The sequence below is a fragment of the Hypanus sabinus genome, unplaced genomic scaffold (assembly GCF_030144855.1).
Source record: "Hypanus sabinus isolate sHypSab1 unplaced genomic scaffold, sHypSab1.hap1 scaffold_400, whole genome shotgun sequence".
In the NCBI taxonomy this organism is placed as follows: domain Eukaryota; kingdom Metazoa; phylum Chordata; class Chondrichthyes; order Myliobatiformes; family Dasyatidae; genus Hypanus; species Hypanus sabinus.
The window spans coordinates 41,461-69,201 of NW_026781285.1; the positions used below are offsets into that span (position 1 = coordinate 41,461).

General features: G+C 45.6%; 1 long non-coding RNA gene and 1 pseudogene across 1 annotated transcript in view; one reads left to right on the forward strand and one right to left on the reverse strand.

Moving 5' to 3' along the window:
• Positions 1-27,741, forward strand: part of LOC132388766 (uncharacterized) — a 137,697-nt gene that overhangs the window by 5,321 nt on the left and 104,635 nt on the right. The gene's annotated exons all lie outside the window — the stretch shown is intronic.
• Positions 8,484-26,841, reverse strand: LOC132388768 (zinc finger protein 208-like; annotated as a pseudogene).

Here is a 27,741-nt window from a genome sequence, read left to right on the forward strand (position 1 = left end):
CGTCTCCCAACCTTTGCAGTACATACCTCTACCCCATTGTCACATGCATTCTTACTCCAACTTGCTAATAATATACTGTTCCACTTCATATCTGCTTTTCCTTTCACTCCCTTTCAACAATTTCCACTTCTTTCCACAGTTCTTTTTCCATATCAAATTGTCTGTTTCTTCTCATGATGTAATATCCCAGTTTCCCTCCCCCCCCCAATGGCCACATTTTGTTCCCCAATTTCTTATTCAGCGCTGCACTCAACATTTGAAAATCTTTTTCCTTGTCTGGAAAACTCTCAGACATATTGTGTAGGGCTGCTCCTGGCCCACTCGCATCAATCGACTGCAATTGACCCATGTCCTCTAAGTAATTTACCCGGCACAAATCCTGCTGCTCAATTATCGATCAGGTAACTTTAACCGGCTGGCAACTCCTGCTCAATTAATGAAATTACCTGGCATGTCAGCCTCATGCCCACTTAGCAAAATTTTGCCTTCCTTATACGAGCCTCTCGACAGATTCTTTCCCAATCCCGTCAAGCTAAGCAATCAGCCTTGGGCGAGGGACCATACCTCCAAATGAACTAACAGAGAGTGACAAAAGGTAAAATACCTATTGGGCACCCGGTCAGTCTCCGCAGTCCCCAGAGTGGTCCAGCCGCTTACTCAGCCTGTCTGCTTGGCACTCCCTGTATTGGGATCCTGTTCGTGATGACAAATGTTAAAAGTTGAATCCAATTAAAACACGGGAGTCCAGTTTCTTATCATCACCATGGTTTATTGTGCATTCTCCTGCAGGAGATTGAGACCCAGTTGTCAAAGGGAAGGCACGTAAGCTCTGCCACTATCTAACAAGTGGACTGACTTAGTCGGGTTACAGCCGTATATCTGTACATAGTAAGCCCATACATTACTATTGCAATATGTTGTTTGAACTGGTACACCCAAGTCTGTTGGTGCAAAACTTAATTTCTTAGAATTGAGAGTTTATTAAATCAAGGTTTTAATTACAGATGGATGTACAGTCTAGTCCTTGTCAGGTATTCCCTTTGCAAGGCCCTGATTTAATTACAAACAAGTTTATTCCTGTCCTTATCAGTGAGTCCTCCTCCACTTACTCAATCAAGAGTACAATGTATAATGTTATCAGCTCTCAGTGTGTCTCTCTGCAAGCCACAGAGAACTGGTAATGAGCCTGTCTTAGCTAAATGCTGAAAACTGAGTTCACTTCAGTTCAAAATTCCTATTCAGTCCTAATTATTATTTTGGCCAGAGGTTCAAAATGATTTTGTTTATATATCCTCAATTCCTCAGGACGGTTCAGGGGAAATATTTATGTCCAATATAGAAACTGGTGTTACCTGTGTGTATTGTGGTGGTGCAAAAGTTGCTGGAGAATTTGCAAATGGGAAGAAATGGAGTGATGTTTGCAAATCTCTTTTTAAAGTGCAGTTTAGCAAACAAACCACATATGGACAATGTACAAAAGCTCTGGTGAGAATATCCTTCATTACCCCTTACAGGACTGCTACATAGGTTGTGTGAGAGTGCAGATGAACACGATCACATATCATGTATAAAATGTCAATTTTTTTGGTTAAGAACTTTTTTAGGTGTATAAGATGATGAGGGGCATTGATCGTGTGCATAGCCAGAGGTTATTTTTCCAGGGCTGAAATGGCTAACACAAGAGAGCAGAGTTTTAAGGTTTTAAGGTTTCGGGGTTTTAAGAGTTTTAAGGACAATTTTAAAATTGATACCGAGGGGATGTCAGGAGTAACTTTTTTTTACACAGAGAGTGGTGGGTGCATGGAATGCACTGCTAGCTTTTTGTGTGAGAGTGTTTCAGTTACTGTGGGAACAGGAAACCATGCAACTCAGTGGGAACAGGGAATAATACCATTGGAGAGAGTCAAACTGAGCCAGGTCACAGATTGGAGATGGCAGAAGTGCTGCATTCTTATAGACACAGTAAGAGCATCAGAGATGGACATTCCAGATACCAGCACTGTGCCCAGTCAGAAGATGATTTCTCTCTCCAACTCGGGTTGAACTTCACTGTAAGAGTGTGTTGCCAGATCACACCGTGACAACTCAAGTGATCTCATCTGAAATGTTGTCCTACACCCATTGATTGATTCTGTAAATCTTTTTACAGGTTAAAAATGACCAGGAATTTGTCAATGGGAATCTCGAACACAACACGCCAGATTTGCTGTCTCTGTCCAGATATTTAAGAAGTGGAGCAAGGGATTCACTCGGTCATCCTTCCTGCTCAGACTGTGGGAAGGGATTCACTCTATCTTCTGACTGACTGCCATGCCTGTCATTTTAAACGGGGGTGGGGGGGGGGGGGGAACCTATTCATCTGCTCAGACGGTGGGAATGGATTCAGTTGGACATTTCAACTGAAGGGACATCAGCAAGTTTACACTGGGGCAAGGCCGTTCACCTGTTCTGAGTGTGAGAAGGGGTTCAGTCGGTCTTCCCATTTGTGGACACACCAGTCAGTTCACACCACACCGGGCAGAGGCTGGTCAACTGCTGAATTTCTGGGAAAGGATTCACTCAGTCATCTGACCTAATGGCTCACCAGCCGTTCACCTGCTCAGACTGTGGGAAAGGATTCACTTGTTCATCCTGAAGAAACATCAGCGAGTTCACACTGGAGAGAGGCCGTACACCTGCTCAGACTGTGGGAAAGGATTCACTTCCTCAGATAAACTGAAGATACATCAGCGGGTTCACACTGGGGAGAGGCCATTCACCTGCTCAGACTGTGGGAAAGGATTCACTTCCTCAGATAAACTGAAGATTCATCAGCGGGTTCACACTGGGGAGAGGCCGTTCACCTGCTCAAACTGTGGGAAGGGATTCACTCAGTCATCTAAACTGAAGGAACATCAGCAATTTCACACTGGGGAGAAGCCGTTCACCTGCTCAAACTGTGGGAAGGGATTCACTCAGTCATCTGACCTAATGGCTCACCAGCGAGTTCACGCTCGGGAGCAGCCGTTCACCTGCTCAGACTGTGGGAAAGGATTCACTTGGTCATCTAACCTGAAGAAACATCAGCAATTTCACCCTGGGGAGAGGCCGTTCATCTGCTCAGAATGTGGGAAGGGGTTCAGTCGGTCTTCCCATTTGTGGACACACCAGTCAGTTCACACCACACCGGGCAGAGGCTGGTCAACTGCTGAATTTCTGGGAAAGGATTCACTCAGTCATCTGACCTAATGGCTCACCAGCCGTTCACCTGCTCAGACTGTGGGAAAGGATTCACTTGTTCATCCTGAAGAAACATCAGCGAGTTCACACTGGAGAGAGGCCGTACACCTGCTCAGACTGTGGGAAAGGATTCACTTCCTCAGATAAACTGAAGATACATCAGCGGGTTCACACTGGGGAGAGGCCATTCACCTGCTCAGACTGTGGGAAAGGATTCACTTCCTCAGATAAACTGAAGATTCATCAGCGGGTTCACACTGGGGAGAGGCCGTTCACCTGCTCAAACTGTGGGAAGGGATTCACTCAGTCATCTAAACTGAAGGAACATCAGCAATTTCACACTGGGGAGAAGCCGTTCACCTGCTCAAACTGTGGGAAGGGATTCACTCAGTCATCTGACCTAATGGCTCACCAGCGAGTTCACGCTCGGGAGCAGCCGTTCACCTGCTCAGACTGTGGGAAAGGATTCACTTGGTCATCTAACCTGAAGAAACATCAGCAATTTCACCCTGGGGAGAGGCCGTTCATCTGCTCAGAATGTGGGAAGGGTTTCACTCGGTCATCCGACCTGCTGGCACACAAGTCAGTTCACACTGGGGAGAGGCCGTTCACCTGCTCAGACTGTGGGAAGGGATTCACCCGGTCATCCCAACTGAAAGGACATCACCGAGTTCACACTGGGGTTTGGCCATTCATCTGCTCATCCTGTGGGAAAGGATTCACTCAGTTATCAAAACTGAAGGTACATCAGCGAGTTCACACTGGGAAGAGGCCGTTCACCTGCTCAGACTGTGGGAGGGGATTCACTTGCTTATCTAATCTGAAAGGACATAAGAGAGTTCACACTGGTGAGAGGCCATTCATGTGCTCAGACTGTGGGAAGGGATTCATTTTGTCACACAAACTATTGGTACACAAGTCAGTTCACACTGGGGAGAGGCCGTTCACCTGCTCAGACTGTGGTAAGGGATTCACTCGGTCATCCCAACTGAAGGTACATCAGCAAGTTCACACTGGAGAGAGGCCATTCACCTGCTCAAACTGTGGGAAAGGATTCACTCAGTCGTCCAAGCTGAAGGTACACCAGCGAGTTCACACTGGAGAGAGGCTGTTCACCTGCTCAGATTGTGGGAAGGGATTCACTTGCTCATCTGAACTGAAGGTACATCAGCGAGTTCACACTGGGGAGAGGCCATTCACCTGCTCAGACTGTGGGAAGGGATTCACTCAGTCATCCCATCTGAAGGTACATCAGCGAACTTACACTGGAGAGAGGTCGTTCACCTGCTCAGACTGTGGGAAGGCATTCACTCGGTCATCTCAACTACAGAGACACCAGCGAGTTCACACTGAGTAGAGGCCGATCAACTGGTCAGTCTTTGGGAAAAGTTTCTCTCAGCCAAATCAACCAAAATGTGCATCATCGAGTTCACACTGCGGAGTGGCCGTTCACCTGCGGTGAATGTGGGAAGTGATTCACTAAGTAATCTAAGCTTATGTAACTCTCACTTTAGCTAGCAGCTTGATATAGCTTAATTTGCCCCCGGCCCCAGCCCGGCCAAACTAAAGAAATCTCATTTGGGTGGATGCTGCATGATGCATCCCCTGTTACAAATCAGTACTGCACCCCGAAATAACAACGGTACACAATATGTGATTAAACAATTGAGATTTATAATTCTTACTTTGACTATAGGGTTAGTAAAGAAAACAAAAAAAAAAGAAACAGAGCCCACTCTCTCCATTCGCATCGTCTCATCTCTCCCCAGCAAAAGACCATGAGCATCTCTCTTCCAGACTCACAAGAAGGACCATTTCTCTCATTGGATAGACCCACACTCCAAATCCCTGTTTTCTAAACATTGTTATACTTGTGACAGATTACCCGGTTCACACTGGGGAGAAAGTTTCAATAAGCTGTATGCTGGATATATGTCCATCACCGTTGCTGAAAGCAATTTCGAGAGTGACTAAGTGCTGAACTCTGCAACTATTGCTGCTGCTCACCACACCCAGTTCTGCACCCTGGTCACTGGGCATGGGAGGAGTTTCTTCTGCTGCACATTCACCTTTAATGGGACTGGAGTTTAATATTCTGGTTCTGAGACAAATAAATCAGTTCTATTTTAAAGTCTGTCTCCGGTACGCAGTGAATTTATGACACACATAGTGCACAGTAGAGGGTCAACTCAGGCCGGCTGGACCCTGCCTGTGATTCTGTTCCAGGACAGTCCTTTTAAATCCTCCCCTGTTGTTCACCTCTTTCTCTCCCTGTGGGATGGGTTCCAAACAGTCACCATCCTGTGGGTCTTTTAAGAGACTCCTGGATAGGTACACAGAGCTTAGAAAAATAGAGAGCTGTCGGTAACCCTTGGCATTTCTAGAGCAAGGACATGTTCGGCATCGCTTTGTGAGCCAAAGGGCCTGTAGCGTGCCGCAGGTTTTCTATGTTTCTGAGGTGCTGCACGTGAGGCTGCTTAACAGGATCACAGCTCATGGAATTACAGGAAAGAAACTTGTACTGACAAGGGAGAAAGAGTCAGAATAATGTGGGCAATTCTGATTTGCTGTCGGTAACTCATGCTGCTCTGTAGGGGTCAGTATTGAGACCGCATCATTTCATGTTAAATGTGAATGAGATGGATGACAGAATTGATACCTTGGCGACGAACATTGCAGTTGATACAAAGATAGGTCCGGGACAGGTAGTTTAGAGCAAAGCGGGAGTCTGCAGAAGGACTTCGATAGGTCTGGAGAAGGCCAGCAAAGTAGCAGTTGAAATACAGTGTATGCAACTCATGTACATTTGGTAGAAGTATTTGGTGTAGAAAAAAAAATGGAAGAAACTTGAAAAAATTAGATGTGCATAAGTGCTTGTGAGTCCTTGAGCAAGAGGCTCTAAAGATTTGCTTGTTGCTTGAGTTGATTAAGGATGACAACTGCAATGTTAACAATATAAGAGCAAGGATGCGATACTATAGCTTTACAACACATCGGACAGATCACTGTTGGTGGATAGTGAGCAGATTCCGACCTGTACTTACAACTTATTATCTGAGCAAAAGATGTGTTCGTATTGGAGTGGGTCTGGAGAAGTGTCAAAGAATGATTCCAGGAAGACCAAGAGTGGATGACCTGGATGAGGAAGTACGTGGGAAGGGATTCACTCAGTCATCCAACCTACAGAAATTTATCAATATCCACTGCTGCTGATTTCCACACACAAATAAATCGAAAGGGATATGCCCAATCAAATAGATAATTAATAGATCAATAGCCCCCAACCAACAAGGCCCAGCCGGACACATAACAGGGGACTTTACATCTCACAACAGTGGATTCAGTAATGAAACCCGTGATTAATGTTGTTATCCCTCTGAAATCATAAGAAACGCACATTAAGGTGCATTTAAATGGGAGTGCATCCCCACAGGTGACGTCACACTGACCTCCCTCGTGCCTGACGTCACTCATGGGCTACCCACACTGGGATCTGCCCTTACATGCACAGCGTCTTACGTCATCCATGTGTGGCTGAGCTCGGGCTTTATCAGTTTAATAGCTGGGCTAATAATCATATGACCAGCCCTCCCCCACAGCTGTCAACAGAGGATTCAGGGGCTGCTCTATTCCCTCTGGTGCAAAGCGATGTTAATCACTTGTTACCACCAGTTCGCAGAGGTGGACAAGTCCAGAGGGCGTAACCCCCGCTGATTTCGACTCTCACCCCGGCCTCAAACTCCACATCACAGTCGAGTAAATGTCCGTTTTTTGATTTATTTCCATTTCCCTCCAAGGGAAGTTGGGGCGTTTGTGAAGCGTCTCCTGCGGCCGAAGGCTAATGTGTCGTCGAGAGGTAGGAGACCGCCCGGCCCGTCGGTTTGATGCCAGTTCCTTGGGGAGGGAGAGGAGGGATTTTATTGAAAGGAAAAAAAATGGTGTGAGAGGGGGCAGACAGGATGTTTGTCCCGATGGAAATCTGCGGAAATGTCTGAGCCCACAGTGGTGGTGAGCAGAGGGATTCCCATTAGGGGGAAAACACCGGCAGATGGTTGACGTGCAAGTGGGGCCAATGACAGGTTCAGGAGGTGAGTGGTTGGGGCAACACGGGGCAGCGGAAGATGCACATTTTTTTGCACAGAGGATTAACAAAGTGGTTAGAGAGTATTTGTTATAAAGAGTGCAATGGAGTTTCAATAGACTGATCCCTGAAATGGTTGGGTCATCATATAAAGAAAGATAAAATGTGGATAACCCTTTCATTTAGAGAATCGAGGGCTGAGTGAACACATTGAAATGCACAACATCATTACCGGTAGAAACAGAGATCCCAGTCTCTGAAAAAGGGGGTGGATGACTATATTTTATAATAAAATCCCTATTGGTTTTCCTTTACCTCCTTTCCCAGTTTTATGCTTGCCCTGGTCCTTCACACCCCCTTACCTGCTTAAGATTCAGCCCATTAGCAACAGTCAGTAATTCATTCTTTTTGGCTTTTCCTGATGCCTCAGGGGTTGGCGATTCCAGAAATGTATAAATGTCCATTGCTGCTGATTTCCACACACAAATAAGTCAAAAGGGATTTCCCCAATCAAATCGATAATTAATCGATCAATAGACCCCACATTTGTTCATATCCCAGATGCAGGCCCCAAATTTGTTATAAACCATAATGCTTTAGAAACAAACCAGCAGCAATAGACTACACCTGGAGTCTGGTTTTGATGCTAAATCTATCCTTATTAGAATCTACTTGTAAAATTGCAACTTAAACAAGATAAACAGAAGTTAACAGTGTTAAGTTTATAACTGTGTGTAAATGTAACTCCCAAACTATTGAGCTTGGGGGAAACAAGGCTTAGAGTCTTGAGATGGTAAAGTATGAAAGTTCAGTTCAACTACAGTATAGGCGATGAGAGAGAGAGATTTGTAATCCAGGGTAAATGGCGAAAAAACGCAAATATGTAGAATTCCACAGGTTCTTCGGTGGTAAATCAAGAGAACAGTAACTGTAGATTTTATCTGTCATCGCTCCAAATCCACATACAAATTATCACTGAAAGTGACTTGTCACAAGGTGTGTCGTCTTCAAGTGAACAACCACAGCACAGCCGGCAAGGATTAACACATAAGTGGTCTTCACACGATGCGCCAAATCCGATCCACTCCTATGGATCAAACGAGGTGACAACCACACATTCGATGTACGGTAAATCGATAATTAACCCACCCTTGTGGGCATAGGAAAGTTCCAAACGGTGACACTTGGCCCCTAGTTCCCTGGTTTTGATCCTTCCATTTTTCCTCCGTCTCCATCTGACTCTGAGTGTCTGTGTCCTCGGTTAAAACTAAACAAGCTGCACACGATGTAAACCAGCTGCAAGTCAGGCTGATTCACCTTCTTAATCTCTCTCTCTCTCTTTTAAAATGACAGTCCACAGCAAACGAAACCCAGGGATTCATAACAACGGCTACCTCCCATTGTGAACTGACTGGTGTGCCAGTAGTTGTGATGACTGAGTGAATCCTATCCCACAGTCTAAGCAGGTGAACGGCTTCGCCCCAGTGTGAACTCGCTGATGATTCTGCAGATGGTGTGACTGAGTGAATCGCTTCCCACAGACTGAACAGGTGAATGGCCTCTCCCCAGTGTGAACTCGCTGGTGTCTCTGTAGGTAAAATGACAGTATGAATCCCTTCCCACATTCTGAGCAGGTGAACGGCCTCTCCCCAGTGTGAACTCGCTGATGATTCTGTAGGCTGGATGACTGAGTGAATCGCTTCCCACATTCTGAGCAGGTGAATGGCCTCTCCCCAGTGTGAACTCGCTGATGATTCTGTAGGGTGGATGACTGAGTGAATCCCTTCCCACAGACTGAGCAGGTGAATGGCTTCTCTCCAGTGTGAACTCTCTGATGTACCTTCAGTTTAGATGAGCTAGTGAATCCCTTCCCGCACGCTGAGCAGGTGAATGGCCGCTCCCCAGTGTGAAATTGCTGGTGGACCAGTAGTTTGGATGACTGAGTGAATCCTTTCCCACATTCTGAGCAGGTGAATGGCTTTTCCCCAGTGTGAACTCGCTGATGACTCAGTAGGTGGGATGACTGAGTGAATCCCTTCCCACAGACTGAGCAGGTGAATGGCCTCTCCCCAGTGTGAACTCGCTGATGACTCAGTAGGTGGGATGCATCAGTGAATCCCTTCCCACAGACTGAGCAGGTGAATGGCTTCTCCCCAGTGTGAACTCGCTGATGACTCAGTAGGTTGGATGACTGAGTGAATCCTTTCCCACAGACTGAACAGGTGAATGGCTTCTCCCCAGTGTGAACTCGCTGATGACTCAGTAGGTTGGATGATTGAGTGAATCCCTTCCCACAGACTGAGCAGGTGAATGGCTTCTCCCCAGTGTGAACTCGCTGGTGACTCTGTAGGGTGGATGACTGAGTGAATATCTTCCCACATTCTGAGCAGGTGAATGGCCTCTCCCCAGTGTGAACTCGCTGATGACTCAGTAGGTGGGATGACTGAGTGAATCCCTTCCCACAGACTGTGCAGGTGAATGGCTGCCCCCTGGTGTGAACACGCTGGTGTGCCATTAGGTCAGATGACTGAGAGAATCCCTTCCCCGAAATTGAGCAGATGACCAGCCACTGCCCAGTGTGATCTGACTGGTGTGTCCACAGGTGGGATGCCCGGCAGAATCTCTCACACACAGAACAGATGAATGGCCTTGCCCAGTGTGAACTTGCTGATGTACCTTCAGTTGAAATGACCAAGTGAATCAATTCCCACTGTCTGAGCAGGTGAACGGCCTTTCTCCTGTGTAAAATGCCGGGCTTGCCAGTTGGTCAAATGACCGAGTGAATCCCTCCCCACAGTCTGAGCAGGAAGGATGGTCGATAGGATCCCTTGCTCCACTTCTTAAATATCTAGACAGAGACAACAAAACTGGCGTGTCGTGTTTGAGATTCCTGGAGACAAATTCCTGTCCGTTTTTAACCTGTAAAAGATTTACAAAATCCATCAATGGGTGTAGGACAACATTTCAGATGAGATTACTTGAGTTGCCAAGGTTTGATCTGGTATCACACTGTTACAGAGAGGTTCTTCCCAAGTTGGACAGAGAAATCATCTCCTGACTGGGCAGAGTGCTGGTATCTGGAATGACCATCAATTCCCATATGCGTTTCAAGTTCCAACTCCTTAAAGTGCAGGGTTACAAGCTGCAGCTGGATGCACATCTTGTAAGTGAGGGCATCAGGGACACTACAGGTCTCCCCATCTTCCCTCCAATACCCCCTCTAATTTGAAATAACCAGTGTGTACATAAATCTTGCACTGTGTATTTTTTTACCCAGTGCCAAGATGTGCACAGTGAATTTTATATAGAGAGGTATTCATTTTCACAGCTAGCAAATCACTGTCAATAGGAACTTTGATCTCCTCTGGGTTCAATCCACTTCATCTGCACTCTCACACAACCTATGTAGCAGGCCTGTAATGGGTAATGAAGGATTTTCTCACCAAAGTTTTTGCATATTGTCCATATGTGGTTTGCTTGCTAAGTTACGCTTTAAAAATTCGGATTTCCAAATATCACGCCACTTCTTCCCACTTGCAAATTCTCCAGCAACTTTTCCAACACCAGAATACACACAAGTATCACCAGTTTCTATATTCAACATAAATATTTCCCCTGAACCCTCACCCCCCCCCTCAATGACTGACAGTGCTGAACTCAGTTTCTATATTCCCCTGAAGCCTCCCCCAATTCTCCAGCAACGTTTGCATCGCCACAATACACACATCAGACAAAGACTGACAGTGGTGAACTCAGTGATGGCAATGCCAATGAATACGAAGGGAAGGGCAGAAGTCTTTCTGTCTCACTGGAGTCTGGCACATTTGAGATGTGAAAGCTACTTGCTGCCCAGGGCAAAGTTGCTTGATATCATTTAGTACCCAGAGAGAATGGGACAAAACATGTTCTCACCAGTAGAAAAGTCCAGAACAAGAGGAGGTAGAACAAGCAACAGACACAAAATACTGGAGGAACTGAGCAGGCCAGGCAGCATCCATGGAAAGGAGTACTAATGCTGAATTCCTCCAGCATTTTGGGTGTGTTGCTTGGATTTCCAGCATCTTCAGATTTTCTCTTGTTAGTGATTGGAGGTGGAACAAAGGTGATTTTCTCAGTTGGTGATGTAAAAGATTTTGTTCCCTTTCTCGGAGTTCCTAATCCTTGCATTTAGATAGCTGGAGCTCAGCTCTGTCTGAGAGATCCATCGGTTCCCATTCCCTCATCAGCCGGGAGCTCCCCGGGGCCCGTGTACGGATCGTGGGGCTGAGAGAGAGGGAAGAGGGCAGGACTGTCCCGGAATTGCGGACTGTGATGCCCGGATTTCACAGGAATCGTTCTGAAGTCGGTGTTTCAGAGAAAAACACGGAGAATCGCTCTTACCCGCACCCGACATTTTCAAGGCCTTCAGTGTACTGCGCGCATGCGTGATACTCGAAGACGTCCTCAACCTGACGCCTGCGCATTTCATCGGTGCTTCAGCGCCGGCGAAATTCATAACGCATGGCCCTATGGGTAATCACGGTGCCATTAAACATTTCTGCAAGCACCGGTTCAATGTCTGTACCTCAGTTTTTTCGTGTGTATAGAAAAATCTGCAGCTGTTTTAACGCAGAAAGCGGTTTCCATAAGCAATATACTCAATATCAACGTGTATCTAATGCCAAAGTAAAATGCAGTTATAAAACACAGGAGATTCTGCAGTTGCTGGGAATACAGAGCCGCACGCACACAAAATGCTGGAAGATCTCTGTAGTTCAAGCAGCAGTTAAGCAGCGGAGTACACAGGCTAGGCATGCTGAAGAGGCTCGGTGTAAAAGTTGTCTTTTTATTCCTCTTCACATTTGCTGCCTGAATGTTGATTTCCACCAGTATTTTGCAGAAATTAACCACCTTTTTTTTTCGATCAACAAGTTTCCAAATGCTTCTAATCTTTCACTTTTAACCACATCCTGCTGGTCTGATTCCTCTTCCTCCTCTTTGCAGCCCTAAAGTCTGACTCAATCTGGCAGCTCTTTGGTTTCTGACTCTACACCATCGAAGATTCACTCGCTAGTCTGCTGTCAGACTTTAGAGGTGCATTGTGTTACGAGACCGCAGGTTCGTTTACTGTGAGTGTCGCTTTAAGTGTCTGAGTGAGGTGGGTCTGTGACATGAAACACCAAGGGAGGGAGAGAGAGAGAAGAGAGGGGAGGGGAGGGGAAGGGAGGAGAGAGGGAGGGGAGGAGAGGAGAAGGGGAGAGGGAGTGGAGGGGAGGGGTATGGGGAGGAGGGGTTAGTGGGGGAGGAGGTGAAGGGGAGAGTGGGAGGGGAGGAAGGGAGAAAGGAGGGAGGGGGAGGGAGGGGGAGAGAGGGGAGAGAACGTCAAAATCACAGTGGGTTTATCGTCTTGTTCAAACCGGGGGAAATCATGCAGGTGTATAAGGTGATGAGAGGTATTGGTCGTGTGGATAGACAGAGGCTATCCCCAGTGCTGAAACGGCTAACACGCGGGGGAATAGGTTTAAGTTACTTAGAAGTAGGTACAGAGGAGATGTCAGAGCTAATTTTTGTTTAAGCAAAGAGCGGTGTGTGTGTGTGGAACGCACTGCCAGCGACGGTAGTTGAGGCGGATACGATAGGGCCTTTTAAGAGGCTCTTAGATAGGTACGCAGAGCTTAGGAAAATAGGTGGCTATGCGGTATGGTAATACTAGGCAGTTTCTAGAGAATGTTGCATGGTCGGCACAACCATGTGGGCTAAAAGTATTTGTAATGTGCTACAGATTTCTATGATTCTATGAAATTCAGTGGAAATCCTTCCTCCCACAGAGTAGTGACTAGTTGCAACCTGTCATTTCAGGGTGAGTGAGAAGGGAATGGCAGGGGTAGATTTTGATATTCTGATATGGAACAGAAACATCGGCAGGGACTTCTCTAGTGAGAAACGGAATTTGATACAGAAGTGATTTATCTGTCACAGATCCACAATATTAAACAACAGTCTAGTTTAAATCTAACATCAGCAGAACAGACTCCTCCAATGCTCAGTGACCAGGGTTCAGTCCTGGGTGCGATGTGCAGCCGCAAGAACTGCAGAATCTGCCAGTAACAGTCCCTCATGAACCTGCAGCTGCCTTCAGTCACCGTGATGGTTAAACATTTAACACGGAGCTGATTTGAACTTCCTCCCTGATGTGAAGTTTCTGGTGTTGCAGCAGCTGGGATGATTGAGTAAAACTCTTTGCTCACTCCGGACAGAAATGTGGCCTCTATTTATTGTGAACTCACCGGAGCATCACAAGGTGGGTGAACTGAATGAGTCTCTTCGCACACACGGAGCAGGTGAACGGCCGCTTCCCAGAGCGAAGCTGTCGGTGTATCTGCGATGGCCGACTGAATCCCTTCCAAAATGAGAGCCAGTGAGTGACGTCACACTGCTATAACGTCATGGCGATGTATCCAATCAGATCACGGACATGGACACGTGTTCGGGCTCTCCTTGTAGCGAGTGGGGCGCTGTCTTCTCCAGCATCTCCGCCTCCACATTCAAGGATCGGCGGCTTTCAAGCGCTGGTGAACTGACAGATACAGCGGAGTGAGTGTCGCTTTAAGTGCCTGAGGGAGGCGCGGCTGTGACGTCACAAACGCGCTGCAGCAGAGACAGAGGGGAGGAGGGGGGAGAGAGAGAGTGAGGGAGAGAGGGAGAGGGAGAGGAAGAGAGTGAGAGAGACTTCAGCTTGTCACTGCTGTGCCCAAAAGATTGGGTTGATCATCGGCACGCAGTGCACAACAGATGTCTGGCTGTCACTTCGTATAATCCTTGTGTGGATTTGTTGGAGTGTCTGTGGTATCACTTTTGTTGGCCCTTATCTGGAATCGGGGTGTTCTGTGGTAACCACTTGAAGACGATATTCCTGTCACTGTCACCTGGTGATATTTCTAAGTGGATTTCGTAACGAATCGACGGATAAGATCTTCGGCGACTGTTCTTTCGTTTACCCAGCGTGGAATGTGTGTGGAATTCTTCGTAATTGCCTTCTCTCTACATGTTCGTGTGGATTTACAAATCTCTCCTCTCACTCACATTTTCCGTGGATTACTGAACTTTTCCACTTTGCCATCTGAAGACTTTAAGTATTGTTTCCCAAGCTTGATAGTTTAGGAGCTAGATATACGCATTACACTGTTAATTGCTGTTTATTTCGTTCAGTCTTTTAGATTTGGAGTATATTCTAATGAAGAGAGTGTTTTTACCATCGAAACCAGACTCCATTAGTTATCTGTTGCTGCTGGTACGTAACAATTGCAACAACCCAGCTGTCTGAGGCACAGTCCTTTAAAATTGGTGAAAATGACACAAAACGTTGAAAAGAGCGGGAAAGAAGGAGTTTAACCAACTTCGTCCGGAGACCTGAACAACGTCACAACCACAGTGAGCTCATCGTCTTGTTCAGCCCGGAGAAAATCATGCAGGGAATTCATGCAGGTGTATAAGATGATGAGAGGCATTGGTCCTGTGGATAGTCAGAGGCTTTTTCCCAGGCTGAAACGGCTAACACGAGGGGGAATAGGGTTAAGCTGCTTGGAAGTAGGTACAGGGGAGATGTCAGAGCTAATATTTTTAAGCAAAGAGTTGTGTTTGTGTGGAATGCACTGCCAGCGACGGTGGTAGAGGCGGATACAATAGTGTCTTTTAAGAGACTCTTAGATAGGTACATGGAGCTTAGGAAAATAGAGGACTAGGCGGTATGGTAATTCTAAGCAATTTCTAGAGTAAGTTACATAGTCGGCATAACATTGCGGGCTAAAGCGTCTGTAATGTGTCGTAGATTTCTATGATTCTATGAAATTCAAGAGAAATCTCCTATCCCACGGAGTGGTGACTAGTTGCAACCTGTCATCTCAGGGAGAGTGAGAGAGGAACGGCAGGGGTAGATTTTGATATACTGATATGGAACAGAAACACTGCAGGAGCCAGATGGGCCGAGTGGCCTTTCTAGTGTACATTGTGAGTGTGGTAGAGACAGTAAGTACCTGAGACACGGGACCTGATACAGAATTGATTTATCTTTTACAGATCCACAATATTAAACAACAGTCTAGTTTAAGGCTAACATCAGCAGAACAGACTCCTCCAATGCTCAGTGACCAGGGTTCAGTCCTGGGTGCGATGAGCAGCCGCAAGAACTGCAGAATCTGACAGTAACAGTCCCTCATGGACCTGCAGCTGCCTTCAGTCACCGTGATGGTTAAACATTTAACACGGAGCTGATTTGAACTTCCTCCCTGATGTGAAGTTGCTGGTGTTGCAGCAGCTGGGATGATTGAGTAAAACTCTTTGCTCACTCCGGACAGAAATGTGGCCTCTATTTATTGTGAACTCACCGGAGCATCACAAGGTGGTTTAACTGAATGAGTCTCTTCGCACACACGGAGCAGGTGAACGGCCGCTTCCCAGAGCGAAGCTGTTGGTGTATCTGCGATGGCCGACTGAATCCCTTCCAAAATGAGAGCCAGTGAATGACGTCACAGTGCTCTGAACGTCATGGCGGTGTATCCAATCAGATCACGGACATGGACACGTGTTCGGGCTCTCCTTGTAGCGAGTTTCCTGCACTGTTAAAAGTTTACAAAGCACGTCAGTGCGTGAAGGACAAGAGTTTAACTGAAATAATTTGAGTCTTCATGGTGCCTTCTGATAAAAACACTGTCACAACTCAAAACATTTTGAAGGAACAAAGCTTCATCTTTTAACTGGCCACAGTTCCGGTATCAGGAACAATATCAGGAACTCTCGGCTTCCCTCTCTGTGTCAAAATGGATCATTCCTCCCCTTCATCAGTCTGTGACTTGGCTCAGTCTGTCTGTCTCCTTCGCATTCTGAGCATGCGCCACACACCCACTGAGATCTCATTTTATTCACACGGCTGCGACTAGAGACTTTCTGATTATTATGTCCCTCCCGGCATTTGACGGTGGTAAACTCAAGAGTCAGCAATGGTATTGAACATCAGGAGTAGGTGATTAGGCTTTTTCGTTGGAGATCGATAAACTGCCATTAGTGTGTGTCTGGATGAGTTGGTCGTTTTCAGACTGGAAGGAGGTAGCGTTTGGAGTACCCCAGAGATCAGTCCCTGACCACAGTTGTTCACAGTTTAATGTCCTTGCGGAGGCAGCGAGATGTGAGATGTCCCAGTCTGCTGGTGACGCAGAAGGAGTGGAGTTGGGGGAGGGGAGGCTATTCACATGCAATTTCGTAGCTTTGCAATCAGTACATAGTGCACTGTGGGGCTGCAGTGGGGGGTCCAATCTGCTAGGTAGATTTGCTGACCACGGTACACTGATCCGCCGGATCCCAAATAATAACGACGCAGCCGACAGAGAAGAAGTCATCACCCCGACACAGTGGTGTCAAGAAAACAACCTGTCCCTCATTGTGACAAAAACACAGGAGCTGGTTGTGGATTACAGGAGGAATGGAGACAGGGACCAAATTCATCATTTCCAAGACTGTTATTGACACAAAATGCACATTTTAATATTGATCATGACACAATGTATTTTATATATTGTTAATGACATAAAGCATATTTATAGATTTTTACTGACAGAGATTCGTATAATTTATGTTCCGTGTGTTATCTGAATGTACTTGCCTGTGATGCTGCCACAAGTCAGTGTTTCTCTGTTCCTGTACGTTCCCGTACTTGTGCACTTGGCAATAAATTCAACAGGACCTGAGAAATCTCAGTGAGATTTGATTCGTGATGATCATCTTGGCAGCTCGGTAGGTCGAATGTAATAGACAGTACACTGTTAAATGCAAAACCCTGAACAGTGTCGATGATCAGAGGGATCTTAGACTCCAAGTTCATCGCTCCCTGAAAGAGACTGCACAGATTGATCGGGTGGTTAAGAAGGCAAATGGCATGGTTGTCTTTATTAGTTGAAGCATTGAGTTCAAAAATCGGGAAGTTGTGTTGCGGCTGTTACGAGCCTGCGGTCGTACTGTGACTGTTTCTTTAAGAGCGCCGGGGTGAGGAGGCGGGACTATGACGTCAGTCACAGGCTGACAGCGCTGACTGTGGACTGAACCATCAGAGAGAGAGAGCGATCTGCAGACAGGCAGTCGGCCAGTCCAAAGAGAGAGAGAGAGAGAGAGACTGGAAAAGCTGATGGCTTCAGTTAGTCGCAGCTGAGGCTTGGAACTCTCCTATGCCCGCAAGAGTGGGTTGATCATCGGTACACGGAACCACAACGAATGTGTGTGGCTGTCACTTCGTATAATCCATAGGAGTGGATTGTGGAATATCTTGTGTTAACCCTTGCCTGGGTATGTTGTGTGGTAACCCCTGGAAGACGGTATTCCTGTGACAGGTCACTTTCGCTGATAACTCGTATGTGGACGGATTCAGCGGATAAGAACTTCGACGGCGGTTGGTTGAAGTAACGGCCTTTTCTCTGCGTTTCACCCTGGATCACAAATATCTCTCTCCCGTCATTTATTCTGTGTGTTACTGAACTTTCCTACTTTACCATCTCAAGACTCTGAGCATTGTTCCCTCAGTCTCGATAGTCTGGGAGATATATTTACACACATATACACATATCACTGTTAACTTCCCTTCATTTCGTTAAGTTACTATATTATAAGTCGATACTACTAAAGATAATGGTTTTAACATCAAAACCAGACTCCAGTGTGAACTCCAGTGCTGCTGGTTCGTTTCTAAAACGCCACAGTTCGTAACACAGTTTTATAGAACTAGTTAGACCACATCTGGAGTGTTTCACACAGTTCTGGTCGCCCCCATTCTCGGAAGGATGTCGGGGCTTTGGAGAGGGCGCAGAAGAGGTTTACCAGGACACTGCCTGGATTAGAGGACATGAGCTATAACGAGAGGCTGGACAAACTTGTGTTGTTTTCTCCAGAGCGGCGCAGGCTGGGGTGAGACTGGATGGACGTTTATAAGATTACGAGAGGAATAGATAGAGTGGACAGACGATATATTTTTCCTGGAGGTTGAAATGTCTAATACATTTAAGGTGAGTGGAGATGTGAGCGGCGTTTGCGTCTTTCCACAGAGTAGTGGGTAAACGGACATCTGTCTGGGAGTGAGAGACCAAAGCGGCCATGTGATCCCGTTTCCTGTTCACGTTTCTCTGCAGATCTGCAGCATCTGCGGGTCACTGCTCTACCTATACGTGTAGCTTCATCTTTCCCCGTTCAGACAAGGCAGTGAGATCCGGATCTGTCACGTCCTCTCGTTGTGGTGGACAATATGGTTTTTTTTCGGCAATATTTTCAGCATGTTTCATTCCACTGTTTTTACCTGCTGAAGTGCTGCCGATGTTTCTGGGTGTCTGACCCACTTATGTGAGAATTTAGCTTTTTATAATTATCTGAGCTTCTCATAAATGTGTGCAGTTCAGTTAAGCTTCACTCCACTACTTCCAAAGCAACAACCCAGTCAGTCAAACAGTCGGCACAGTTAAAATAGTTTATTATATCTTTTTTTCATTTTGTACTATTTATATAATTTAACAATGTGATATTTATATTCTTATATTAAATCACAATTGTTAAAATCTATGGTTAAAAATTAGGTTCTACTTCTGAACGTATTTCATGATATATGCCGGTGCTATTAAACCTGATTCTGATATTAATATGGGAGACCCACCACTAGTCACCTGATCCCACTTACAGCAGATCGTAATGAGAGATTAAAGCCTTTTCTATTTATTTGCGTTCCTCAGAAAGAGAACTGTTCAGTTTCCTTCTGTGGTTCCAGAGCAGAAGCTCAGTCTGTCTAATATTTGCACACAATTAAAATGGGGAATTTTATTATCATCATGTACTGAACGACAGTTCAAATCTTCCCTGACGTACCATCCACACAGATCGATACATTACAACGGTACATCGAGCTGATATACGATAAAACAATAACTGTAACAAAGCATTATTGCTGCAGAGAAAGTGCAGTGGAGATAGACATATGGTGCAGGGTCACGTCGAGTTACATTGTGAGGTCGAGTCCATTTTATCATTCATTTGGCTTATAACTGCAGACAGGAAGCCGTCCTTGAGCCGGGTGGTTCGCTTTAAGGCTTTTGTATCTCTTCCCCGATGTGGGAGCGGGTTTGCAGGAAGAATGTACAGGTTATGAGGTTCTTTGTGTACATGCCCTGCTTTTCTGAGGGAGAGGAAGTGTACGGAGAGTCCATGGAGGGGAAGCTTGTTTCTCTGATGTTCTCTGCTCTCCAAAGTTCTCTGCAGTTCCTTGCAGTCATGGGCAGAGCAGTAGCCATACGAAGGCGTGAAGTATCGACAAGAAGCTCAGAGATATCGGCCTTCACCCTGCCTTGTGTAGCTGGATCCTGGACTTCCTGTCAGATCGCCGGCAGGTGGTAAGAGTGGGCTCCATCTCCTCTGTCTCTCTGACCATCAGGACACATACCCCACAGGGTTGTCTCTTTGGCCCTCTCCTTTACTCTCTGTGCACCCATGACTTGTGTTGCCACCCACAGCTCCAATCTGATAATGAAATTGGCTGACAGCACTACATTGATTGGCCTAACCTCAAATAATAACTTTCAATCGATCAAATGCCTCCCGACAAGGTTCGGTCCAAACATACTTTTCACGCTACTTCAGGAGATTTGTCAGAGGAAGAGTGATAGCAGCAAAGTTCTTACGAAAATATCCATCCATTCCCAGAAACCTTCTAAGAGTCTTCTTAGCAGTCAGAATAGGAACTTGAGAAATTGCCTGGACTTTAGCCCGAACAGGAGCCAACTTGCTTTGACCAACAACATAGCCAAGACAGGTCACAGTGGCATGGCCAAATTCACTCTTAGCCAAGTTAACTGTAAGGTCGTCCTGAGAAAGCCTGTCAAACGGCTTCTCTACTACAGTGATATGCTTTTCCCAAGTGTCACTCCCTGTGGCTAACTCATCAATATAGGCATCTGTCTGTTCTAACCCTCGAATTACAGAATCAATCATTCTCTGGAATGATCCTGGACCATTTTTCCTTCCAAAAGAGAAAACATTGTGTTCATACAACCCAGAAGGTGCCACAAATGCAGAAATTTCTCTACCTCTGTCCGTCAATGGAACACACCAATAACCTTTCAACAGATCAATCTTTGTAAGAAATTTAGCTTTTCCAGACTTATTGATGCAATCATCCTCCCTAGGGATAGGAGAGGATTCTGTTTTTGTTACTGCATTTACCTTCCCATAATCAGTGCAAAATCTAACACCACCATCAGGTTAAGGCACAATAACGCAGGGTGAGCTCCAATCTGATGCCAATGGACTAATAATACCATTTTCAGCATATATTCAATTCCTTGCTCAGCCAATTTACACTTTTCGACGTTCATGCAATATGGGTGTTGTTTAATCGGTTTGGCTTGACCAATATCTACATCATGTACTGCGACCGTGGTTTGCTTGGGAACATCGGGAAATAAATCTTTAAACATCAGGATTACTTCCTTCAGCTGTTGTTGTTGCTTTGGCTGCAGATGAGCCGACTTGTTTACAATGTTTTCTGGAACAACCGAGTTCATTAGCCTAACTGGGACCCTGTTTGACTTGTGAAAATTCTCAGACGAGTCAATTGTTTCATTCTCAGGTTTGCCAGATTCATATGTTTTGACAACAACACTCACAGATGGTGCCTGCTTGTCAAAATAAGGAGTTATTATATTTATGTGTACCACCTGTGTTAGTTTACGTTGGTCGGGTGTTTTAATAGCATTATTCAGGTCATTAATTTGAGAAACTATTTCAAGCACCTTATCTCCGACCTGGTATTTTCTTTCTCAAGCTCACTTATCAAACCAACACTTCATTTTGTTTTGAGAGATCTTTAAGTTTTGTCTCACTGGACTACAGACTTGGTGTAGTTTATTCTTGAACTTCTAAACAAAGTCTAACAAGTTAACATGTACATCCCCATCAATCCACTGTTCCTTTAACAAGGACAAAGTTCCCCTCACTATAAATTTTAAAAAGGGTTCACCGAATGCAGGTATAGAGCAGAGTGGGGCCACTGGCGTGACCTGATTTGGTTTACCCACAACTTGACATGTTCGACAGCTTCTGCAAAAGGTCACAACATCTTTCCTGAAATTAGGCCAGTAGAATTATTTCATAACTGTTTACAGTTTTATTCACTCCAAAATGTTGACCTAATGGCATACTGCGGGCCAAAGTTAAAATTTCAGTCATATAACTTTAGGAACTACAACTTGGTGAGCAATTGCCCATTTCTCACTCGCTGGTATAGCAGGTGGCCTCCACTTCCTCATTAACACTCCATCCTTGAGATAATACCCTACTGGCACTTTCTTAGTCTCATCATCTGAGACTGCTGTTTCTTTTAAAGCTTCAATCTCAGGGTCTCGGTTCTGTTCTGCTATAAACTCCTTCCTACACAGGGATAAATCTTTCTCATCAGACTTACGACCTGAAATTGAAACAATGAAGGCAGAAATTCCCTGACGTCATAACATGAATCCCGATTTTGGCTATTATGGGTATCAGAATCATGCTGCACAGAACTGTCTGCATTGGCAGACTTTTTAGCCATACTTCGAGTTCCTGCGCAGGAAGCATAAATGTTAAAATCCCTCTGTGGGTCGTCAGTGGTTGTCTTAGTTGTCAACAGCACTGCAGGAACAATTTTAGGACATTCCCTAACAGCAAACTAACATCTTCCAATGGTAAAATGGAGTATAATCCGATTTTAACAGGTCACAAAACCAACCCTGACAGTAAAGTTACCTTGTACAACAGCACAGAAACCATGCCACCCCCAATGCATTTAATAAGATTTACCTCACCAGTGTTAAGTCTCATCACCAAACTTTAAAATGCTGTCTAATATAAGTGACTGAGAATCACCAGTAACTTGAAGAATTTTCACTGGTTCTTGGGTTCACCCTTCCTTTACTAATACAAACCCATTTAACATAAAGTGATCAAATCCTTCTTAATTTGGACAGAACTCTCAGTCCATAACTGAGCCTCAACAGAATGTTCAGAACCCTATGGGTTTACTGGTGCTTCAACAGACTGATCACAGGCATTCGGGACTGCCTCCTTTTCCTTTTTCTTCTTCAGGACAGAACAATTAGCCATCATATGACCAGCTTTCTTACAATAGTAACAAGCAAGACCAGAATATTTCTCTTTCAACTGCTTCCCTTCATCCTTACGCTTGTCACTAGTCCAAGCTGTAATTTCTGGTTTACCCTGGCGATCCCTGGCACTCTTTTGGAAACTCTTATTCTGGGTAAACTTAACCTTATGAGTTAAAGCAAACTCATCTGCTAATCTAGCAGACTCTTGCAAAGTGGCAGCATCCTTTTCATCTAAATATGTCTTTATGTCATCAGGGACAAACTTTATGAATTCTTCAATTAAAACTAACTCTTTCAAGCTATTAAAATCATCATATATTTATCATCATCATATATATCATCATATATGTGCACCAGCGATCAAAACACACAGACTTCTCATAAGCAAATTACAGATGTCCGGTTCACAGGTTTCCACAAATTTCTAAACTTTTGCCTGTATGATTCTGGGACCAACTCGTAAGCTTTGAGCACAGCCTCTTTCACTATGACATAATCATCTGCTCAATGAACTGACAAAACAGAATAGGCTTGCTAAGCCTCCCCCTTAATTACACTTTGTAAGAGAACCAACCCTCTTTTGGCCACTTTAAATTCTAAGCAACCTTCTCAAAATGCTGTAAGTATTTATCAACCTCTGTCTCATCAAATGGAGGTACCAATTTAATTTACTGAATGGCCTCAAACTTATCACCAGAGTCTAACGCTAGACCACTTTGCTGCAACCACTATCTTTTCCAGCTCGAATACCTCTGTCTTTCTGCTTCCTCCCTCTGTTTTTCTGCCTCGATAGCCTCAAATTGCATCTGCCTTTCCGCAGCCTCCATCTTTAATTTTTCTCACTCGTACTGGAGCTCAAGCTCACTAGGTTTACTTTCAGGAAACACCTCCAACTCCTCCACTTTAAAAACACTCTCAGATATATAATGTTCAGCTGTTATCCTCTGCAACTGTGCCCTCCTCATTGTCAATTTCAACATAACAAGTTTTATCCTTCTAGCAAGACAACAACTCAATCCGTCTGGCATCCTCTAATGCCTCAGAGGTTGCCGCTTCCAAACAATAATCAGCATCCGCTGCTGATTTTCCACACACAAATAAATCAAAAGGGACTTCCCCAATGAAATCGATAATTAATGACTATGCCCCCATAGATGTTCATATCCCAGATGCAGGCCCCAATTTTGTTATGAATTGTAAAGCTTTTGAAATGAATCAGCATCAATAGACTACACCTGAAACAACACACACACAAAATGCTGGTGGAACACAGCAGGCCAGGCAGCATCTATAAGGAGAAGCACTGTCGACATTTCAAGCCGAGACCCTTCGTCAGGACTGCCTGGAGTCTGGAGTCTTGAGATGGTAAATTATGAAAGTTCAGTTCAACCAGGGAATAACTGATGAGAGAGATATTTGTAATCTAGGGTAAATGTAAAGGGAAGGCAATTATGTCGAATTCCACAGGTTCCATGGTGGTAAAACAAGAGAACAATCACTGTAGATTTTATCTGTCACCCTTCCAAATCCACATACTAATTACCACCCAAAGTGACTTGTCACAAGGGGTATCATCTTCAAATGAATTACCACACCACACCCAGGCAAGGGTTAACACATCAGTGGTCTTCATAGGATACCCCAAATCAGATCCACTCATACGGATCAAACAACGTGACAACCACACATTTGAGTACGCTGAATCGATAATTAACCCACTTTTGTGGGCATAGGGAAATTCCAAACAGTGACCTTTGGCACCTATTTCCCTTGTATAGATCCTTCCATTTTTCCTCCTTCATCTCTGTCTGACTCTGAGTGTCTGTGTCCTCAGTTAAAACTAAACAAGCTGGGAGTGATGTAAACAAGCAGTAAGTCAGACTGATTCACCTTCTTAATCTCTCTCTCTTAAAATGACAGTCCACAGCAAACAAAACCTAGGGATTCATAACAACTGACTGGTGTGCCAGTAGTTGGGGTGACTGAGTGAATCCTATCCCACATTCTCAGCAGGTAAATGGCTCCTCTCCAGTGTGAACTCGCTGATGTCTCTGTAGTGTGGAAGAGCGACTGAATCTCTTCCCACATTCTGAGCAGGTGAATGGCCTCTCTCCAGTGTGAGCTCGCTGATGTTCCAGTAATCTGAATGACTCAGTGAATCTCTTCCCACAGATGAAGCAGATGAATGGCTTCTCTCCAGTGTGAACTCGCTGATGACTCTGTTGGTCGGAGGAGCGAGTGAATCTCTTCCCACATTCTGAGCAGGGGAACGGCTTATCCCCAGTGTGAACTCGCTGGTGTTCCAGAAGGTGGGATGACAGAGTGAACCGTTTCCCACATTCTGTGCAATTGAATGGCTTCTCACCAGTGTGAACACGCTCATGTCTCAGTAGGGTGGAAGATTGAGTGAATCCCTTCCCACATTCTGAGCAGGTGAACGGCTTCTCCCCAGTGTGAGCTCGCTGGTGTCGCTGGAGGGTGGATGAATGAGTGAATCTCTTCCCACAGACTGAGCAGGTGAATGGCTTCTCCCCAGTGTGAACTCGCTGATGACTCTGTAGGTGAGATAACTGAATGAATCCCTTTCCACATTCTGAGCAGATGAACGGCTTCTCCCCAGTGTGAAGTCGCTGATGACTCTGTAGGGTGGATGAATCAGTAAATCCTTTCCCACATTCTGAGCAGGTGAATGGCTTTGCCCCAGTGTGAACTCGATGATGTCTCAGTAGGCTGGATAACTCACGGAATCCTTTCCCACATTCTGAGCAGGTGAACGGCTTCTCCCCAGTGTGAACTCGCTGATGTCTCAGTAGGCTGTATAACTCACTGAATCCTTTCCCACATTCTGAGCAGGTGAACGGCTTCTCCCCAGTGTGAACTCGCTGATGTACCAGTAGGTTGGATAACTCACTGAATCCTTTCCCACATTCTGAGCAGGTGAATGGCTTCTCCCCAGTATGAACTCGCTGATGTCTCCGTAGGTTGGATGTCTGAGTGAATCCCTTCCCACAGACTGAACAGGTGAATGGCTTCTCCCCGGTGTGAACTCGCTGATGTCTCCGTAGGTTGGATGCCTGATTGAATCCCTTCCCACAGACTGAACAGGTGAACGGCTTCTCCCCAGTGTGAACTCGCTGGTGTTCCAGAAGGTGGGATGACAGAGTGAACCGTTTCCCACATTCTGTGCAATTGAATGGCTTCTCACCAGTGTGAACACGCTCATGTCTCAGTAGGGTGGAAGATTGAGTGAATCCCTTCCCACATTCTGAGCAGGTGAACGGCTTCTCCCCAGTGTGAATTTGTTGATGACTCTGCAGGTGGGATGACTGAGTAAATCTCTTCCCACATTCTGAACAGGTGAATGGTCTCTCCCCAGTGTGAACTCGCTGATGACTCTGTAGTTGGGATGACTGAGTAAATCTCTTCCCACATTCTGAACAGGTGAACGGCTTCTCCCCAGTGTGAACTCGCTGATGACTCTGTAGGTTGGATGGATCAGTGAATCTCTTCCCACAGACTGAACAGATGAACGGCTTCTCCCCAGTGTGAGCTCGCTGGTGTCGCTGGAGGGTGGATGAATGAGTGAATCTCTTCCCACAGACTGAGCAGGTGAATGGCTTCTCCCCAGTGTGAACTCGCTGATGACTCTGTAGTTGGGATGACTGAGTAAATCTCTTCCCACATTCTGAACAGGTGAACCGCTTCTCCCCAGTGTGAACTCGCTGATGACTCTGTAGGTGGGATAACTGAATGAATCCCTTTCCACATTCTGAGCAGATGAACGGCTTCTCCCCAGTGTGAACTCGCTGATGTCTCTGTAGGCTGGATAAATGACTGAATCTGCTCTCACAGTCAGAGCAGGTGAATGGCCTCTCCCCAGTGTGAACTCGCAGATGACTCTGTACTTGGGATAACTGCGTAAAACTCTTCCCACATTCTGAACAGGTGAACGGCTTCTCCCCAGTGTGAAGTCGCTGATGTCTCAGTAGGCTGGATAACTCACTGAATCCTTTCCCACATTCTGAGCAGGTGAATGGCTTCTCCCCAGTATGAACTCGCTGATGTCTCCGTAGGTTGGATGTCTGAGTGAATCCCTTCCCACAGACTGAACAGGTGAATGGCTTCTCCCCGGTGTGAACTCGCTGATGTCTCCGTAGGTTGGATGCCTGATTGAATCCCTTCCCACAGACTGAACAGGTGAACGGCTTCTCCCCAGTGTGAACTTGCTGGTGAGCCATTAGGTCAAATGACTGAGTGACTCCTTTCCCAGAAATTCAACAGATCACCAGCCTCTGCCTGGTGTGGTGTGAACTGACTGGTGTGTCCACAGGTCCAACTGAATCCTTTCTCACACACAGAACAGATGAATGGCCTTGCCCAGTGTGAACTTGCTGATGTACCTTCAATTGCGATGACTGAATAAATCCCTCCCCACAGTCTGAGCAGGAAGGATGGTCGAGTGAATCCCTCCCCACAGTCTAAGTAGGAAGGATATTCGATTGAATCCCTTGCTCCACTTCTTAAATATCCAGACAGAGACAGCAAAACTGGCGTGCTGTGTTTGAGATTCCAGGTGACAAATTCCTTCTCATTTTTATCCTGTGAAAAGATTTACAAAATCCATCAATGGATTTAGGACAACATTTCAGATGAGATTACTTGAGTTGCCAAGGTTTGATCTGGTATCACACTGTTACAGTGATGTTCAACCCAAGTTGGACAGAGAAATCATCTCCTGACTGGGCAGAGTGCTGGAACCTGGAATGACCATCAATTCGCTGATACTCTTCCTGTCTCTATAACAATGGGGCATTTCTGCCGCCTCCAAACTGTGACCTGGCTCATTTTGACTCTCTCCATTGGTATTATTCCCTGTTCCTGTTGAGCAGTATGGGTGCCTGGCCCCACAGTAACTGAAACAGTCTCACGCAAATTGTCTTTGTGGATGTGCACCTGGGATTTTCTTTTATGTATTATTAACTTAAAGTGCCACAGTTTTAACACCATATAAAAAAAATTTGTGCTGAGATGAATGGTTGGTCGGTACAGCTGTTAAAAGGGGTTAGAGCAAATTTTTGTAATATTTCAGGTTCTTGTAGAAAAGTACAACACAGAAACAGGTCCTTTGGGCCATCTAGTTTTGTGCTGAACTATTTAAACTGCCACTCCCACACCCCTACCATCCAGGTACCTACACGAACCTCTTAAATGTTGAAATCGAGCTTGCATGCACCACTCGGGATGGCTGCTCATTCCAAACCTAGATGACCATCTGTGTGAAAAAGATTCCCCTCATGTTCC